General features: G+C 27.3%; 1 protein-coding gene across 3 annotated transcripts in view; it reads right to left on the bottom strand.

The window, feature by feature from the left end:
- wdp (windpipe) overlaps nucleotides 1-20,556 on the bottom strand; it is a 109,043-nt gene extending 88,487 nt beyond the window's left edge. Inside the window, exons 1-2 of one of the 3 annotated variants that reach the window (XM_065511070.1) lie at nucleotides 20,311-20,504; nucleotides 19,252-19,388 (exon numbers count right to left, since the gene is read on the bottom strand). The gene's annotated coding sequence lies outside the window, so the exon portion shown is untranslated. The other 2 variants (XM_065511071.1, XR_010576561.1) reach the window with 2 other exon arrangements.
- Nucleotides 20,557-20,845: the final 289 nt, after the last annotated feature.

The following is a 20,845-nucleotide window of genomic DNA, read 5'->3' on the forward strand; positions in this document are numbered from 1 at the left end:
CATATCAAACTAAAAACTAAAATTTTTTGAAAATGAGCGAATTCATTTAATTGTGAATAAATTCGAAAAGAATCAATCGATTTTTATGATCGATATCTCATTTTTGTCTATTACATGTGGCTTTGTGATAAAGTAACAAATCTGTAAAATTTTTGCCGTTTTCGATTTTTCATGATTTTTTTAAAATAAAAAAAAAGCTTTTTCACGTAAATAAATTTTTTTTTACTTCAATTTGTTTCTATATCTGCGAAACTATTGAGCCGATGGAAACACAATATATAAATGGATTAAAGTTTATGTAAGTCTAAACTTTTCCTAGTTTATTTCAATAATATCGAATTAACCGTTTTTGAGTTATCATTAATCATGTATATTGAGAAACATCTAAAAAATTCACAATTTTACTTAAAATTTTATTTTGTAAAAAAACCTCTCCATAGAATTCAAAATTTGGACCATATTTGTACTTAGCAATGATGCATCAAATATATAGTGGTTATTTTTTTGCTGTTGACCTGTGTAATTACACTGGTAGCAGTCCTCAATCTTCTTTAAATGAGCCTACATTATAAATAATACTTCAAATCCATATTATTAGAATAATTCACGTAAAAGTGAATACAATAAATAAAAACATTTCATATGATGCCCGTGAAATATTAAGACAACACAAGAAATAAAAACATTTATCGTCTAGAATGTAAATTCCGACCATAATCATAATAATAATAATAATTGAGTTCTAGTGTCGTGTGTATAAAAAAAATAAGAACAAAAAAATATTCTTGATATTACTTTTTTCCACTTTATCCAAAACTTGTGACTCGTTTGAATTAAATTTCACTATTTATTGTCTTTCAACACTTTAAGCTGTTTGAGACTTATTATGTCAATAAAATAGAAAGACACTAGAAAAATAAATTTAGAATAACTAAATAAACTAAGAAAAAATGGAAAAAAATACATTTGAACTTAATAAAAAAAATAATCATATGAAAAGAAAGCAAAAAAATAACATGAACAAAAATACTCGTAATAACTATAAATGAGAGACAATTCTATTTATTTATTTAGTAATATAAGTAGGTACTTTTTTTGTAGTACTTATTTCATTGTGCTGGAATTGAAAAACTTTAGCTGAACAAGGTTTTTTTCTACTCGTTTGCCATAAAAAACGTCAGTTTATACTCGTGCAAAATCAAATTGATAAGAATTTCTATGTTCTAATTTTATAGTTGGGAGTGGGCCAGAGGGAAACGCCGTTAGAAGTGTAAGTACTTTATAATTAGTACTCGTTAAATACGAAAGTAAATTATACAGGTATTATAAACATTTTATTGGTGACTTTTAACTGTGGAAGTCAAGTAAAAGTAGAAAAATTAAATACTTCTAATGAAATTTAACAAAAAAAAAACGTTGTGTTAGTAATTATTAGTAAAAAGCGTGCTAAAAAAGTTATTTTATCTATTGCTAAACAGTAAGGGCATAAAATCAGACAGTAGTTACCAAATTCACCCTAAATCAGTCCACAGTTCTAACAAGTAGGAGTATTATATTAGGCTGTGCCGATTATTTTATATCCACCATGTAGCCCCACAGGAAATAATCAAGAGGTATAAAATTGCACGACCTTAGAGGCCAATTGAAAGGTTCATTACTCGAAAGCAAGTTATCACCAAATTTTGGTTTCTATCGGGCTTAAAAAAACACGATTTTTTATGGAAAAATTGTTTTTTTTTTATTTTTTTTTGGTTTGACCAAACTTTTCTGATAAACAGAGAATATTTGGGGACAATTCATAACACTAAATCGTTCTCTATATGCTCTATCGTGCCTTCAACAGACATACGGACGGACATTGCTAGATCGTCTTAGATTTTTATAAGGACTCAGAATACACAGGGCAACAAAATCGAAATAATATAAAAGGCTTTTTAATCCACTACACAATTTTGATGTATTGTGGTTCCAGTAATACAAATATATTCTAAATTTTAATTTCTAAGGAGAGGTTTTTAAAAAAAAAAATTAAGTAAAATTCAAAATTATTTTAGACGTTCCTCCACATAATTAATGATAACTCGAAAATCTTTCTTCCGATGTTTTTAAAATAAACTAACAAAAGTTGAGATTTACATAACCTTTAATCCTTTTATATATTGTGTTTCAATCGGCTCAGAAGTTTCGGAGTTATAACATCAAATTGAAGCAAAAAATTTATTTTTTACGTGAAAATAGCTAATTTTTTTATTTTTAAAAAATCATGAAAAATCGAAAACGGCAGAAATGGTTCAGGTTTATTGCTTTATCGTAAACCCACATGTAATAGGAACAATACGAGATATCGACCATAAAAATCGATTGATACTTTTCGAATTTATTCACTATTAAGTGAATTCGCTCATTTTCACAAAATTTTTGTTTTTTGTTTGATAAACATAAAATTGAGTAGCTAATGTTGTTCTTTCGATTGTTTGAATTTAGAAAACATTTTCCCCGTGCTATATACAAATTTTCATATACATATTGCGTTTCAATCGGCTCAGTAGTTTCGGAGTTATAATAAAAAATTCAAGAAAAAAATATTTTATTTTTTACGTGAAAATTTTTTTGTTTTAAAAAAATCATGAAAAATCGAAAGCGGCTGAAATTGTTCAGATTTATTACATTGTCGCAAAGCCACAGGTAATAGGAACAAAACGAGATATTGACCATACAAATTTATGGATTCTTTTCGAATTTATTCACAATTAAGTGAATTCGCTCATTTTCACTAAATTTTAGTTTTTAGATTGATAAACATAAAATTGAGTAGCAAATGTTCTTCTTTCGATTGATTAAGTTTTGAAAGTATTTTCCTCGTACTATGCAAAAATTTTCATACATATATTTCAATCGGCTCAGTAGTTTCGGAGTTATAATAACAAATTGAAGCAAAAAAATATATTTTTTCATGAAAATAGCAAATTTTTTTGTTTAAAAATAATCATGAAAAATCGAAAACGGCTGAAATTATTCAGATTTATTACTTTATCGCAAAGCCACATGTAATAAGAACAAAATGAGATATTTATCATAAAGATTGATAGATTATTTTCGAATTTATTCACAATTAAGTGAATTAGCTCATTTTCACAAAATTTTAGTTTTTTGTTTGATAAACATAAAATTAATAAGTTAATGTTCTTCTTTCGATTGTTTGAATTTTGAAAACATTTTCCCCGTGCTATATACAAATTTTCACATACATATTGCGATTCAATCGGCTCACTAGTTTCGGAGTTATAATAACAAGTTGAAGCTAAAAATATATTTTTTATGTGAAAATAGCTAATTTTTTTATTTTTAAAAAATCATGAAAAATCGAAAACGGCAGAAATGGTTCAGGTTTATTGCTTTATCGTAAAGCCACATGTACTAGGAACAATATGATATATCGACCATAAAAATCGATTGATTATTTTCGAATTTATTCGCAATTAAGTGAATTCGCTCATTTTCACAAAATTTTAGTTTTTTGTTTAATAAACATAAAATTAATAAGTTAATGTTCTTCTTTCGATTGTTTGAATTTTGAAAACATTTTCCCCGTGCTATATACACATTTTCATATACATATTGCGTTTCAATCGGCTCAGTAGTTTCGGAGTTATAATAACAAGTTGAAGCAAAAAATATATTTTTTACGTGAAAATAGCTATTTTTTTTGTTTTAAAAAAATCATGAAAAATCGAAAACGAGAGAAATTTCTCAGACTTATTAGTTTATCGCAAAGCCACATGTAATAGGAACAAAATGAAATATTGATCATACAAATTTATGGATTCTTTTCGAATTTATTCACAATTAAGTGAATTCGCTCATTTTCACAAAATTTTACTTTTTCGTTTGAAAACATAAAATTGAGTAGCTAATGTTGTTCTTTCGTTTGTTTGAATTTTTAAAACATTTTCACCTGCTATGTACAAATTTTCAAATACATATTGCATTTCAGTTGGGTCAGTAGTTTCGGAATTATAATAAAAAATTCAAAGAAAAATATTTTTTTACGTGAAAATAGCAAATTTTTTTATTTTTAAAAAATCATGAAAAATCGAAAACGGCAGAAATGGTTCAGGTTTATTACTTTATCGTAAAGCCACATGTAATAGGAACAAAATGAAATATTGACCATACAAATTTATGGATTTTTTTCCGAATTTATTCACAATTAAGTGAATTCGCTCATTTTCACAAAATTTTAGTTTTTCGTTTGATACACATAAAATTGACTAGTTAAAGTTCTTCTTTACAAATCCCAACTTTTCTAAGTTTATTTTAATAATATCGGACTAATCTTTTTTGAGTTATCATTAATTATGTGGAGAAACGTGTAAAAAAATTTATAATTTTATTCAAACATTTTTTAAAAAAAAAATCTCTTCATAAAATTGAAAAATTTTACCATTTTTGTACTTAGGTAGCCATGGTACATCAGCTTTTTTTTTGCTGTTGACCTGTGAGATCTTCTTTGCTCTATGACATGATCAGATAAGTTATTGATCTCGCCCAAAAGCACAACTCAATTTGCCTGTAGATTCTAAAACTGAATAATTAGATTGTCAATCAATGCAAACAGGTCCAAACAAAAGACATGTGTTTTTTGGCAAACCAAATTTTAATTATTATAGTGCACTTTGATTCCTAAACTGAATAATTAGATTGGCAATCAATGCAAATAGATCCAAACAAAAGACATGAGTTTTTTGGCAAACCAAATTTTAATTATTATATTGCACTTTGATTCCTAAACACCGCCATATAGTAAAATGTGTGGGAAATTTATATTCCAAAAATTCATTTACCTACCTGTCTAATTTCACAGTATATTGCAATAAATATTTAAATAAAATTTATTTGTTTTATTGTATTTACTTTATGCAACACAAACAATAACAACAAAAAAACAACACAACATTAAGACATCCCATGGTTTTCCCCAACAAAAACATTTGCATCATGATTTATAATCTTCTATAGAAACCAAAAATTTATAAAAATAAAATAATTGAAATAAATTAACAAACAATTGCAAAATGAAACAGATAGAAAAAATCACGGGATATTTCGATTATAGACCAGCAAATTTTTAGCAACAAAAAAAAAACCTTAACAAAATACAAACAAATTCGTTAAACCAGAAAAAACTGCACAAGAAGCAAAGAAACTAACTAAACTTTTTCCTGTTGTTATATTTAACAAAGAAACAACAAAAACACGCAAACTAACAAACAAATTTGTTTAAACAATTTCCTCTTAATTTTCACTTTAAATAAAGAAAACATAAATAATCGAAATAAAAAAAAAACGTACAAACATCTTGAACTTGATGCGGAAGAGTAAAGGCGGAAAAGTGTGCGCGAAATATTTGAAAAAAAAAAACAATATATTGTATATTTTCTTTTTTTAAGAATTTGTTGTTTCTCGCCTTTTTTATTGTTTAAAAATGAGGCAAATAAATTGTTTAAAACACACAAAAAAAAAAGAAACTCATAAAAATAAAAGATATTGCAACAAGCAAGGTCGTTTGAATGAAATTTAGAAAAACCAGCAAAAGAGCAGTGAAATTAAATAAATTTGATTTGAGAGGGAAAATACAAATAAATTTCGAAATATGGCCAAATTAATGTTTAATATTTTTTTAATGTAAAAAATATTACTTATTTTCGAATTTTGTTTAGCAATAATAAAATTATAATGGTTTGTTTGTATGTTTTGGTTTTATGAGTTTTATTTCGATTGTTTATGATCGTTATGAGTTCATATTTGTGTATATTGTTGGGTAATTGTATGTAATGAATGCACTATGGGTAGATAATAATGGAAATTGTTGAAAGTCTATGAATAACATGAAAGATAATAAATAACTTAATTAAGAAGTAAAGACCTGTCTAATGGAAATGAATAATGAAATACTGCTACATTTCATTACTAATATTTTTTTAAAGATTAGCAGGTAAAAATGTTATCATTCGAATAAAAATTATTCGAATAATCGAAAAATAAAATATTTTTTTGGAATGAGTAAAATTTTTCAGTTTAGGTTGAAAATTTATTCGATCAATACTTGTCGATTAATCGAATACTCGAATAAATCTAGTTTTAAGTTAAAATTAAAAAAAAATAGTTCATATAAACAAATATTTGAAGAAAAATATCTCAAAGAAACAAAACCAATGAAAGAAAGTCTTGTTATAAATGTAGTAATGTTACAAAATTACATAAATGAAAGATAATGAATAACTTAATAAAGAAAGGAATACCTATCTAATGGAAATGAAGTGTTGGAATGTTATAAATTTTTTTGAAATTATTAACAGATAATAATGTTGTATTCGTAAATACTAGGGTTTCGAATAAAAATTATTCGAATAATCGACGAAAAAATATATTTTTTATTCGAATGAATAAATTTTTTTTTAATTTAGAATAAAAAGTTATTCGATCAATATTTGTCGATTAATCAAATACTCGAATAAATCTAGTTTTAAGTTAAAATTAAAAAAAATAATTTATATAAACAAAAATTTTAAAAAAATGATCTCAAAGAAACAAGATTAATGAAAGTCTTGTTACAATGAAATACGTAAATGAAAGATAATGATTAACTAAATTAAGAAATAAATACCTACCTAATGGAAAAGAATAATGAAATGTAGGAGTCCTACAGATTTTTCGAATGACAACGAATAAAAATTAATCGCATAATCGAGGAAAAAATATATTTTTTATTCGAATAATTATTTTTTTAATTTTAAAGAACTATTCGATTAATCGAATACTGGAATGAATCTAAATTAAGTTAAATTTAAAAAATAGTTTGTATAAACAAAAACGTTAAGAAAAATATCTCAAAAAAACAAGTCCAATAGATTATATTGTTATTCCAATTTGGTTACATTGAAACTTTTATTAGAAACGACATTCTACATAAATATTTACTGAAAGTCTTATACGAATTAATGAAATTTTCAGGTTTTAAATATATTATCTACTCGTAATCGTCACTTGAACAATAAGTAATATATAAACTTTTATTCGATTATATATCCATCAACATTATAATATTCGGGTACCGATTTTTGTGCATTTTGTATTAAAACAATTATCTATTGGGTGTATGACTTAAAAATGCGGGATGTACAATAGACAGTTTTGTACATATCTGTCATTTATTCCCACTTAGCTATTGAACATTATAGTGTAAACAACAAAGTTTTTTTGCTTCGAAAATGTCGAAGCCCACGTCATATGCTGGAAGTTTTGCTATACTTCTTTAACTTGAACCAGAGAGAGAGATATATTCGACTATGCCGTATCAAAATATGATTTTTTTTCAAAATTGTTTTTGAAAATTTAAAAAAAGAATTTATTTTTTTTTGCAAAATTTATTTTTAAAAAGATTTTTTCTTAATTTTTAAAAACTTTTTTTTTAATTTATTAGCGAAAACAAATTTTTAACAAAAAAATTTTTTTTGGGGAAAAAAAATCGGTTTACAAAATATTTTTCCCGATTTTGACCCATTGTAGGCCCAAATTACTATACATAGCACTATAGGAAATTTTCCCCATTTTTTGGCCATAATTAATTACAGCCAAACGGCTGGACCGATTTAAATAATTTTTTTGGATTCGAATTTTTGAAGACTCTTAAAAGAGAGGGAAGGACCATTAAAACTTTTCCATACACTGAAAAAAAATTTCAAAGATAAAAATAAAATTAACTAAAAATTTCTTCCAAACTGTGTTTATCGGGTTGTATGTTCCTGGATCCAGTCCATACCTGTAACTCTTAGGTATTTGCCTAAAGTCTTTTCTTCTATTTTGTTTTTTGACTGTAAACTAACTTTTGATAATAAAACAAACTTAGTTATGTTTAAAATTTTAATTTATTCATCAATTTGATTTTCTAATTCTAAATTATCAACCATATTTAAAAAACAAAGGTTCAAAAGAACGCTCGATTCCATTTCTTCATCTTCACTTTCCGATTGGTCTTCATCTGTTTGGTAATTTTCTAAAGAAATAGAATAAGATTTCAGCATATTGATTACTTCTGTAGGAAGCTTTAATTTCTTCTGTTTTTTTTATCCGTTTGTTCAGAGAAATACTGGAAATGAAAGGATCAGATGTATCCAATGCTCTATTGAGATTTATATATTTTATGACGCGATTCAGAGGCGTCTTCACCGAAGCATCCAACGGGAAGCAAAGTTGATTCAATAATTTGCCTTGAATGCACAAAACATTCGTGACTGCTACTCTAAACATTGATTTAGATTTTCTGAACAATCACTTTCATCAATATGTGACAAGAAATATACATATATAGCGGCTCTTTTTTCATTTTCAGCATATTTCTCATGCCATACATTAAATAATTCTGAGTTTTTCACACTGTATTTACCTGAAAAAATTCGTTTTTTGAAAAAGTATGCAAATATATGCAGCTGGAATATAAAATATTCTGTAGGTAATTGACTGTCCTAAAGAACTGTTATGATGTTATAACTAACATCTGCTAACATTTTTTTGTAAGTCCAAATAATATTCAGTTTCATAATTTTATTATTTCATCGTAAGGTCACTTTAATTTTTCCAATTTAATCGGTCTAATAGCCGAGTTCACCAAGATTTCTCTATCAGCCCAATTATGAATAAAAAATTCCGCGGGAGTTTGTTCCCCGGGAGTTTTTTCCCATTGAATTTGAATAGGAAAAATGAGAGAAGGGAAAAAACTCCCGCGGAATTTTTATTCATAATTGGGCTGTATATATTAATAAAGTACTCACTTTCAACATTATTTTCCATTTTTTAATTTTTAAAAACTCTATATATTTATTATGAAAATTTTTATTAGAAATTGTATCAAAATTTGCTGCACTCAATCGTTATATGAAAACTTATTTAGAAATCGAACATAAAACAACTGATAAAGTGACGAATAATCAACTTTTTTGCTAAATTTAAAAATATATGTTTACTTTGTTATATTTTTATTTATACTAAAGCATAAAAAATGTATTTTTCAAAAATTTAAATTTTACATTTTGGCCAAGAAATGGGGGAAATTTCCTATAGTGCATCGTTGCAATCGACTTTGAAATATCTATTATTAGACATCCATAGTGTCTATATTAATGACTTAGTAATCCAGATATAGATTAAAACAAGTAGGAAAGTATGGTCAGTCAAGCCCGCTATATAACACCCTACACCAAGTAAATGAGCAAAAAGATTTTGCTTTTAAAATATCAATAATTTATATTCGTGAGTGATTTTCGGAAGCGGGTCTATATGGGAGCTATGACTAATTATGGACCGATCGTAACAAAATTTGGTGACATGATTTTTTTATATATAAAACTTATTTGGTGCGAAATTTGTATAGATACATATATAAATTAAACATTTATGACCGATAAAGTCCAATTTCGAAAGGACATTTGTATGGGGGCTAGGTGAAATAATGGACGGATTTCAGCCAGTTTCAATAGGCTTCGTCATTGGGCCGAACAATTTATATGTACCAAATTGCGCACAAGGTTTACATGGCCACCCAGCCAGCCAGACGGACGGACGGACATCGTTTAATCGAGTCAGAAAGTGATTTTAAGTCGATCGGTATACTTTAAGATGGGTGTTAGACCAATATTTTTGGGCGTTACAAACATCTGCACAAACGCATTATACCCTCCCCACTATGGTGGTGTAGGGTATAAATAGGCCAAAAATCTAGGTTATCCGGTTTTATCCTAATATCTCAGCCATTTCTGAGCCGATTTTCTTAAATAGCATCCGAGCCGGGAAAATTCCCATTTCCCATGGAAATGGCTGTCAAAATCAACAAGAGGTTGCAAAATCATTGGAAGGTACTCAAGCCAAAATATCTTGAAAGACGATTTTTTTCTTTGTTGTTTGGGCCGATTATTTCCATTTTAAATATCAATGATTTCTGATCAAAAGGTAATTTTTGGGGAAATTTCATTTCTCTAGTTCCCTTGCCTTCAACGGGCAGTCGGACGGACATTGAATTATAAAAGGGCTCTTCAATGAGTGACAATACAATGGAAACTTTGACAAATTCTTGAGATAGATACTGTAAAAAACGCAACATTTTGGACGAATATCTTTAGAACTACTTCAAGACAAGATAATTTAATATCAAGAGAGTTTAAGAAATTCCCAAAATTGACTCCCCTGGAGATTATCCATAATCTAAAATTGGAAATTGGTTCTCGATTTGTTAGAAAATTAAGCTGATCTTGGCTAGCTATTGCACCGCCATCCATATTAAATTTTCCACAAATTAGTCCTAAGTACTCTGAAATTATTCTATAAAGTATGGCGAAAATCGGACAACACTTGACAACAAAACTTTTGTAAGGATCGGTCCATAATTGACCCTACCCTACGTCAGAAAAATATTTTATTATCACATATTGATGGTGGGTATACCAGATTCGGCACACTCTTACTTGTTAGTTATTAATTTTACATTTAATATACATATGTATTTATACCCTACACCACCATAGTAGGGAGGATATTATGCGTTTGTGCAGATGTTTGTAACGCCCAAAAATATTAGTCTAACACCCACCTTAAATTATACCGATCGACTTAGAATCACTTTCTGAGTCGATTAAACGATGTCCGTCCGTCTGGTCGGCTGGCTGGCTGTCCATGTAAACCTTGTGCGCAGAGTACAGGTCGCAATTTTGAAGATATTTCGATCAAATTTGGTACATATTATTTTTTCGGCCCAAGGACCAAGCCTATTGAAACTGACTGAAATCGGTCCATTATTTCACCTAGACCCCATACAAATGTCCTTCCGAAATTGGACTTTATCGGTCATAAATGTTTTCTTTATCTATGTATCTACACAAATTTCACTCCAAATAAGTTTTATATATACAGAATTCATGTCACCAAAATTTGTTATGATCGGTCCATAATTAGTCATAGCTCCCATATAGACCCGCTTCCGAAAATCACTTTAACGTGCATAAATCGCTTAAAAATGTTGGTATACTCACAAAATTCAACATAGTAAACTTTCATATAGACACAAATCACACGACCTAATTTCATGGTGATCGGTCCATAATTGGTCATAGCCCCCATATAAGGCCCACTTCCGAAAATCACTCAAAAATATAAATTATTGAAATTTTAAAAGAAAAAAGTTTTTGCTCTTTTACTTAGTGTAGGGTATTATATGGTCGGGCTTGACCGACCATACTTTCTTACTTGTTTTTAAATCTATTTTTGAATATACAACTTGCTCCTCTCTAATTTGTAACAAACGATTTTGCTAAATTGTCTAGACTTGGTTGAAATGTAGCAAAAAAAAAAACAGAATTTCTACCTCACCTCATGTCACGAGACTATTTTCAAAATTAAATCAATCAATATTTATATGAACAATTTTATGGAAATTAAAAATTTCCTAAAATACATAGAACAAAAAGTTCGCACCTTTTTTGTTCGTGATTAAACATTTCGTGGGTTTGGAAAAATTTGCATATGAAAAGAATTTGATTTGAAACGCTGTAATTTTATGCAAAAACATAATCTATATGCAATAGTATGTATAGTAAGCCCTGGCAACCAGATGCCAAATTTTATGATTCGCTAAACAAAATACAAATATTCATAAATTTAGATTTTGATCGTAAATATGAATATTTGTATTTTTTATAAAAAAAATTGATAACAATAACTTAAATAATCTCTAAAATTATGGTTTTTAAATAGATCTTTTAGATAATTAAGTACTTAAGTACTTTGTTAAATAAAGCAAAACCAAAACACATTTGTTAACAGTAAGCTTAGATATTGTGCAAACATGTCCTGATTTCGTGATTAACTTAATTTTGTTTTAAATCTATGTAAAATCTGGCTCCTTTTGACCCATTGTGTAGGATACTTTGTTGTTTCAATTATTTCTACACCAAAATCTACTTGTTGTTTCATTTGTTTGTTGTACTTGTTGTTTATGTTTTTATATGTTGTTCGTTTATTCGTTTAAAATACACGAATGTCTATCTGCACTACTCGTGTGTCTGTTGTTTTTACATTTTAATTGCACGGGTTTTTTGTTGTTGTTATTGTTGCTGTTTATTATTGTTTTGTTGCTGCTATTGCAGTTGTTGCTTTATTTACCACATTATTGCGGTATATTTTTATTTGTTGTTGTAATGTTTATTGGTTTGCTGATATTCTCGTAATGTTGTCTGTTTTATTTTTGTTTGTTTGGCTGTGTTTTGCCTGATTTTTCATTTGACTTGTTTTGGTTTTGACTTATTTTTCGATTTTGTTAGTGGATTGTATTTTCCATATTGCATTATAATTTTTGAATAAGAGTGTTCGTGTGTGTTCGTTTGTAATATTTAATGAAGTAATTAAACTTAAAACGTTTTTCCTTGTAATAGTATTAAGCTTTTGCATGCATTTACCTGTTTGTTTGGAAAATGTAATTTTTTTCAATAGTTGTTGTATTTGTAGTCTTAAGTAATTCATAGTGTGAGAATTGTACAAGTAATTCAAGGTTAGCAGAAAATGTGTTTGAAAACAAAACTATGTTTTAATATATTCATGTCTAAAAATGAGGTATAGAAAATAATCAATGTGTTGAAATGAACTTACACTTTGCCCTAAAAAAAAGAAAACAATGGTAATGAAAAGTACTTACAGAAAAAAAAAATAATGTTCAAAGTGCCGAATTTGCCAAAGAACATTAAACTGGTCGATACAAACATTAAATATTGTTCTCTTTTCGGGTGAATCCAAATACAACTTAAGTAGTAGTAGGAAAACGGCCAAGTGTGGGTTATAGGTCTTGTTGAGTACAAATTGTCTCTAAAAATTTCAGAAACACCCTCAAATTCAAAAGTTATTCTGAAAAAACAGTTTTCAGTGATGTTCGTCGACTTATCGACCTGTAGCTTAGTCAGTTTTTATCCGACTTAAAAATTTTTAACGGGTTTGGAAAGAAAACTGATTACGCTTTAAAATGACATGCATGTTTTGATACATTTTTAAGTTATAAGTATTGTTTTTGTTAAGAATATCTAAAAGAAAAACAAAATTTATCAACTTTTTTGATTTTAGTCGCTTTTCATTGCTTATTTTGATATGAAAGTTTATAAAAATTTATACCAAAATATATAGAGAATTTAGTTCTTAACAAAACATGGTTTTAATTATTCAAATCAGATGAAAATTCTAAAAGTTATTCAACTTTTAATTAACACCATTTTTAGTATTTTCTCCCCCAGCTCATATAAATAAAAATAAACAAAAAACTGTAGAAAAAAAAATATTTGGAAAATTTTGAATTTACAAGGTAAATTTTTTCGAACTTTTTTCAAAAAAGTTTAATAACTTTTGCAAATTTTTCTCATATAATGTTGTCTTTAAAACACTGTGCAAAAAAGAATAGGTTTTCATAGAAAAAAATTGAATTAACTTTTATAAAAACTTACGTAATTTTTTTTTTGCTATACATTTTGTGCATCGGTCTAAAAATTTGTGAGTTAGAGGTACTAAACTACTACGACCTGCCCTAAAACAGTTTTTTCAAAATATCTCAAAGGGTGTTGAGTTGAAGGTGTTTCAAAATCTTTGAAAACGGTTTTAGTATGTCCTCACTTAGGCCTACAACCCCCATTAGGTCGCTTTTCAAGTTCTGACAAAAAGTGTCATTTTGTAGCAGAGTGTAATTGATCACCCTATGAAATGAGTGTTTAAAACGGTTCTACGCCTTTTATGTACCTACTTATGGGTTAGCAAAGTTTAAATTTGTGGAAAAATCAAGTAAAATAAAATATTTTTTTAAAATTTGTGATTTTTTATGTTTCTTTTTGTGATTTAAAAATATTCCAGAAAAGATTTAATCTTTAAAAAAAAAAATTATTTTTAAATTTTTTCAAAATATTCCAGAAAAATTTAATTTTTAATAATTGCCCAAATATGCCTGCAAAACAATTTTGGAACCATGTCTTTTTTCAAAATTGTACCTCTCGCAAAAAATGGGGCAGGGATGACAGCTGGATATTTTTGCATTAGGTAAACAAATAATCAAAGAACTTATGGAAAATATGGAAAATATAGAAATTGATAGGTTTGTTTTATTTTCCATCAAAGTTGAGAAATATTGAAAAAATGGATAGTTGATAAATATCGATTAACCTGGACAAATACAAAGCAAACGTACAATTTCGAGGAAAATATTGAAAACCCGACTAAAGAAAATTTAAAAATATTGATAAAATCGTTTATAAGTAAATAATTAGATAAAGGTGGTGTACATTCAATGCATTAAGCTTTAAATTTAACGCACAAAACCAGAGATATTAGCCGAGTTTTCACAAAAAATCGACATATATCTGGGTCAAAATAAACGGTTTCCTTAGAAAATATGCTTTGTTATAATGAGGTTAAGAGTAGGATAGATACGATTTTTTTTTATTTATTGGATGTATAACTTAAAACTGCGGGATTTAAAATAGACTGCGTGTCTTTGAACACACTTTTAGTTTTTAATAACTTATACATATGGGCAATTCCACGAGAATCGCTACCACGACTGAAAAAACAAAAACCCTTGAAACTTTTTTCATGATGATTTGGATAGAAGAAAATAATAAAATGTTACTATGTGTAAGTATTTAGATCATATTACAGCATTTTAAAGACAAAAATAATATTTTAAACTGGTTATATTTGATTTTTTAAGGTGTTAGCCAAAAATTGTGGCGAAAAATAGGCACCCAATTAGCTTGTAGTATGAAGTGAATTTCACTCTGATTGTTTTTTTGCTATTGTCAAATTGTTTATTGAAACCGAATGTATATTTTCTATTAATTTTTTTAGTTTTTGTATACATACACTGAATCAATTAAGTCTCCGTACAGACATACTCATAATATAAACTAGCAATTTATGGTCACTTTTCAATACATATTTAAAACTTTTTTTAATTCATTTTATAAAAAATCTTATAAACTAGAAATCAACATAAAAAAAATACAAACGTTTTCCTTAAAAACATAAAAATTTACATAAATTCAATAATTGTACGAAAAGTATCACCAAAAAAGTCTCCGTACAGTTAACCGTTTTAAGGCTAGGAATCCCAATATTAAACTTAATTGCATTTAATATGTGGTAGGTCCTCCTTTCTAAGTAATTGCTTAATTTTAATGGCTGTGCATGGAATGGACCAGCTTTGTTGTTGTCAGGGAATCCAAAAATAAGCAAATTTTAATGGATAGAAAGAAAATTATTATTAACTTGCAAAATTAAGGAAAAAATCTAACCGAAATCAAGGATATTGTAAAAAGACCACGCTCTTCCATTCAGTACGTTATTCAACAGTTCAAAAAAACCGGAACAATGGCAAATAAACAAAGAACTGACCATCCAAGAAAAATAGATCACAACTTAGAGAGAAGAATTGTAGGATTTGTAGAAGGTAATCCAAAAATTAACGCATGTTTAATTGCGGGAAACTTGAAAACTAGTGATGAATTAACGGTAAACCCCCAAACTGTAAGAAACGCTCTTAAACTAAATGGATACAATGGTCGAGTAAGCCGTAAGAAGGCCCTTGTTCGAAAAGTGAACATGAAAAAGAGATTGGATTACGCTATCGAGCATATTGATAAAGATTTTTTTATTTTGGGATCGAGTTATTTTTAGCGATGAAAGTAAATTTAATGTTTTTGGTTCTGATGGAAGAGAAATGTTATGGAGAAAGCCAAATACTGAAATGAATCCGAAGCATTTGACGCTAACCGTAAAGCATGGAGGAGGTAACGTTATTGTTTGGGGTTACACTTCATCTGGGGTGGGATAACTTATTTTTGTTGAAAACACTATGGTATAATATGCATACCTTAATATATTAAAAGAAAACTTAAAACAAAGTTCTGGAAAATTAGGCTTGGGACGTTTGTATTGCTTCCAACAAGACAACGATCCTAATCACACCTCTAGATTAGTAAAGGAATGTCTTATTTATAATGTTCTTAAGCACTTAAATCGCACAGCTCAGTCACCTGATCTCAACCCGATTGAGCATATATGGGATCACTTGGAAAGAAAGGTTCGGCAGCACAATATAACAAGAAAAGATCAGCTAAAAGTCGTTATAATGGAAGAGTGGTATAAAATAGATTCCCTGACAACAACAAAGCTGGTCCATTCCATGCACAGCCATTAAAATGCTGCAATTGCTCAAAAAGGAGGACCTACCACATATTAAATTCAATTAAAATTAATATTGGGATTCCTTGCCTTAAAACGGTTAACTGTACGGAGACTTTTTTGGTGATACTTTTCGTACAATTATTGAATTTATGTAAATTTTTATGTTTTTAATGAAAATGTTTGTAGTTTTTTTTATGTTGATTTCTAGTTTATAAGATTTTTTATAAAATGAATTAAAAAAAGGTTTAAATATGTATTGAAAAGTGACCATAAATATCTAGTTTATATTATGAGTATGTCTGTACGGAGACTTAATTGATTCAGTGTATATTTACAGAATATATATTGTTTTATTATAAGAGAAAAATCTATCACGTACGGTATGTCACGTACGATATTAAATTTTATTTATTATAAAATCATCCAAAGATTGTTTTTATTTAAATATGACGAATTGTAAAGGAAAAATATTTCGTTTAGTGTAAGAAATTAAAAGAAAACATAACATATTTCTACATGTACCTCAAAATGAGTTCCGTTTTATGTCACGTACGATATACCCTTATTTCGGTCAATATTTTGGACAACAATACTTCGAAAGAACTTTTTATTATTTTAAAATATAGTAACCTCTGAATGGAACATAAAGACCAAATTATTTTTCAGATACTCTTATTTTTTCAAAATCTATTACACTCCATAGGCGTACAAATATCATGTACGATGATATGGAATTGCCCATATGACATTTAGAAGGATTTTTTGCTTGGATAATGTCGAATTTTGAGCCAACAAAATATAAAAACGGCGGCATGAAATAAACACCCACGAAATAACACCCCAAAAATAAAATGAAATAACCCCCCTAAATTTGGGGCCTTATTTCATATGCAATAAAACCCCAGTTTTGAAAATGAAATAAGACCCCAACGAAATGAAATAATTCCCCAAACAGAAATGAAATAACACCCCATTATTAGGGTCTTATTTCATATGAAATAGAACCCCAATTTTTAAAATGAAATAAGTCCCCAAACACAGTGAAGGTGATCAAAAACAATTGGTGGTTTCAAACGGTCATATTTTCATAATGTTTGATAGTTTAAACACATTTTTGTTGTTTTTCAAACAAAAAAGTTTTAATCTAATAAGACTTTTTGAACTATTTTTATTGTTTTATCATAAAATAACACTTTTTGTTTGAAGTACAACAACAATTTGTTTAAACTATCATAATATATTAGGACATTATGACAATATAACTTAATAGCAGATCGTTTGAATCCAACATATGTGCTTGTAGCTTTCTCATTTTTGTTGAAATTTCTTTTAAGAATTTTGGATGAAATAAAAACTATATCTATTTCAATACGAAATATATTTGGGTTTAATGCGATTTGTTAAAATATTGATTTGTAAATATATTTAGAATTAGTGTAATTTTGTAAAAATTAAGAAATCGCGAGATTTTTTTTATTTTTTACACAATTTTTCGCCAGCGGCGTTTGATTACAAAACATTACAGTAATTTACAAAACAATAAGTCAACTAAACTTGTTTTAAGTTAAAGCTTATAGCTCTTATTAAAAAAGTTAGAGCAGACTAAATATACAAATTCCCTATGAAAAAGTAGACCTTTTTTAAAATTAAAATCTTTTTAATTTTTATTTATTTAAATATGAGAAAATAAATTGAATTTTTTTCTCGGAAAGTATTTTAAAACACCATTAGAAATTTAGAAAAAATATTTTTTAACTAATCTTTAAATTATCACGATCCTAACTCTGCGAAATTATCACTTCAACTGATATCACAATTTTTTTTGTGAATGGTAAATACAAGTTGTTAATACATCGGGACAATGTTAAAAAATGAAATTATCCCCCAAAATTTATATTGGGGACTTATTTAATATTGAGTTTTTGGGGTATTATTTCATATGAAATAATCCCCCAATTAAAAAAATGAAATAATACCCCAAAAAATGAAACAACACCCCAAAAATCGTTGTTGTTGCTCTCTGTACTAATTTTTGGGGGGTTATTTCATTTTATTTTTGGGGGATTATTTCGTGGGGGGTTATTTCATGCCGCCATAAAAACAAAGTGCCGGAATCTTTCGATGAGCAACATTTGTGCATCATAACATATCTGAATATTTAAACTTTAAGAAGAAAAAGAATAAAAAAAATACCGAAAAATCTCAACAAAAATTTCCCGACAATTTGTAAAAAATATATTCCCGGGAAATTTTTCCCGCGTAGGAACATCTTCAGGAAATATAATAATGAGTAAACATTTTCAAAATATTAATAAACAACAACTTATCCTTATGGTATTTGTATTGCAATAATATTTCAGAATAAAAGCTAAGCATTTTAAAAAATATAATCAAGTAGATAAGATATTTTTTTGATTTCAATTTAATAATTTGTTTGAAAAATTTAAAAAAAAATATTTGAGAGATATTTGCGATAAAAGTAATTCTTGAATACAATTTTTGGTTTAAACCAATAATTTGTACTAGGTACTTCTTAGCTAAATTGAATAAATCCATTTTTAAATATTATGTCTCAGATTCAAATTGATTCGCAACTGCACAATTAAAATCCTTTCAAAATTTTGGTTAATCTTGTGAAATCGTTTTAATATAATATTAAAATGTATGATTTAAACAATATTTATTTAGAAGAGTATAAAATTCTAAATTCATATAATAATAACTAGAAACTTTTAGAAATTAAAAAAATATTCGATAATTTCGAATAAATTGATAAATAATAATTTTTGATATTTTTATTTTCTTCGAAAATAAGTTGTTGAAATAAGAACACTTTAAAAAATAATTTTGAAAATGTCTCTAATTAATTCCAGCCAGCATGAAAACAAACTAATTAAAGAACATAATTTTAAAAATACATAAAACTAATTCTAAGTTATGATTTTGGAATTTAAATTTTAATATAGAATAAAATAAACGTTTTATACTCACATTGGTTAATAATTTTTGTTTAATCCTTTTGAATTATTTGAGTTAATTTTTTAAAGTATTTAAATTGTATATAAGCTGTTTATCTAATATGTTTTGTTTATTTTTTTTTTAAATTTTAAACAATTATTTTATTGTTGCTGTAAAAAAATAAATAAAATTTTTTATATATTAGAAAATTTGTTGAAATTTCACTTTTTTACTGTTTTATTTTGTTGAAATTAAACGAAATATTTTTTGGTTGCATAAACACTATAACACGAAAAACGAAACGTAATTGTACAATTTTTATAGTCCTTTTTTGAAACACTTAAAACACATTTTTTTTTTAAAACACAATGAGGTATTGTTTTATTATTTTTTTATGTTTATATCTTTTTTATATAAGAAAACTTGTTGAATTTATTTTTATATACAAGCGTTTGTATATAAAATATGACAACGACTTTGGTCGTTGAAATTGAGGCAAACGACTAAATATCTTTTTTGAGAAAAATACGAAAATTTTTGCGGCAGATATCAAGCACAGGTCGCGCTACCGAAAAAAAATCAACTAAATATTGAAAAAAGTACAAAAAAGACACACAAAAACAAACTTATTTGCACAGCAAAGAAATTATAATAAAAAAAACACAAATAAAGAAATTAAATAATAAAAAAAATGACAAACAAGAATTTATTTAGTTTAAGGCGAAAACGGTTGACAACTAAAAAGACACAAAAAAGTAAAAAATAAAAATAAAGAATTGAAAAGAAAATTTAAAAACAGGCAAAAACAATTTATTTTATTTGACTTTTGAGTTTGATTTTTTTCTTTTAAAAAGGGGCAGGGATTTTAAATAACAATTTTTGAAAATATATTAAGTTTTGAAGTTTTAATTTTTTGCTAACAAGAGTTAGGTATAATTTTTTATTGATTTTTTCTTAATTTTTGCACTATTTATTGTTTAAATTTCGTTTTTTTTAATTTCATTTAAAATTAACCGTTTCAATTTAACTGTTTCGAGTGTATAGAATGAAAAAAACACGCGTTCTACAACAACAATGGGGAAAAAGAATTACAAGTTTTGGCACAGAAACAAACACACACCGCAAAATACAGTACAACACTATAGGTAGACAACAACTACAAAACACACAATTATCGATTGATCGTACGATTCGTTTAGAAGCTCAAGACACCAGAGACAGAGTGATAGCACAAGCACCGAAATCAACAACCGCTCAATAGCAGAGCTTTTCGTTAAATAAACGGCAAAAGTGTTAAACACAAAAAAACAACTTGAAAAGCAATCGCATAACACAACAACAGCATTTAAATACCATACAACAACACAATGCTAACTAATACCAACAACACTACGCTAAATAAAAAAGGCACTCTACTTACTTACTCACTCATTTAGCAGCAACTTAACTTCGCTCTCTTCTTAATTGTTCATACATACTCGCTCACTAAACCACATCCATATATGCACCACTGTATACTATGCATGCAGTCTGGCATATATTCATTCTCACATGTGATGAAGAATCATCATCATCATCGCTCTGCACTCTACACTCTCTGCTAAATGAACTGTAATGGAAAATACTT

The sequence above is a fragment of the Calliphora vicina genome, chromosome 5 (assembly GCF_958450345.1).
Source record: "Calliphora vicina chromosome 5, idCalVici1.1, whole genome shotgun sequence".
NCBI lineage: Eukaryota > Metazoa > Arthropoda > Insecta > Diptera > Calliphoridae > Calliphora > Calliphora vicina.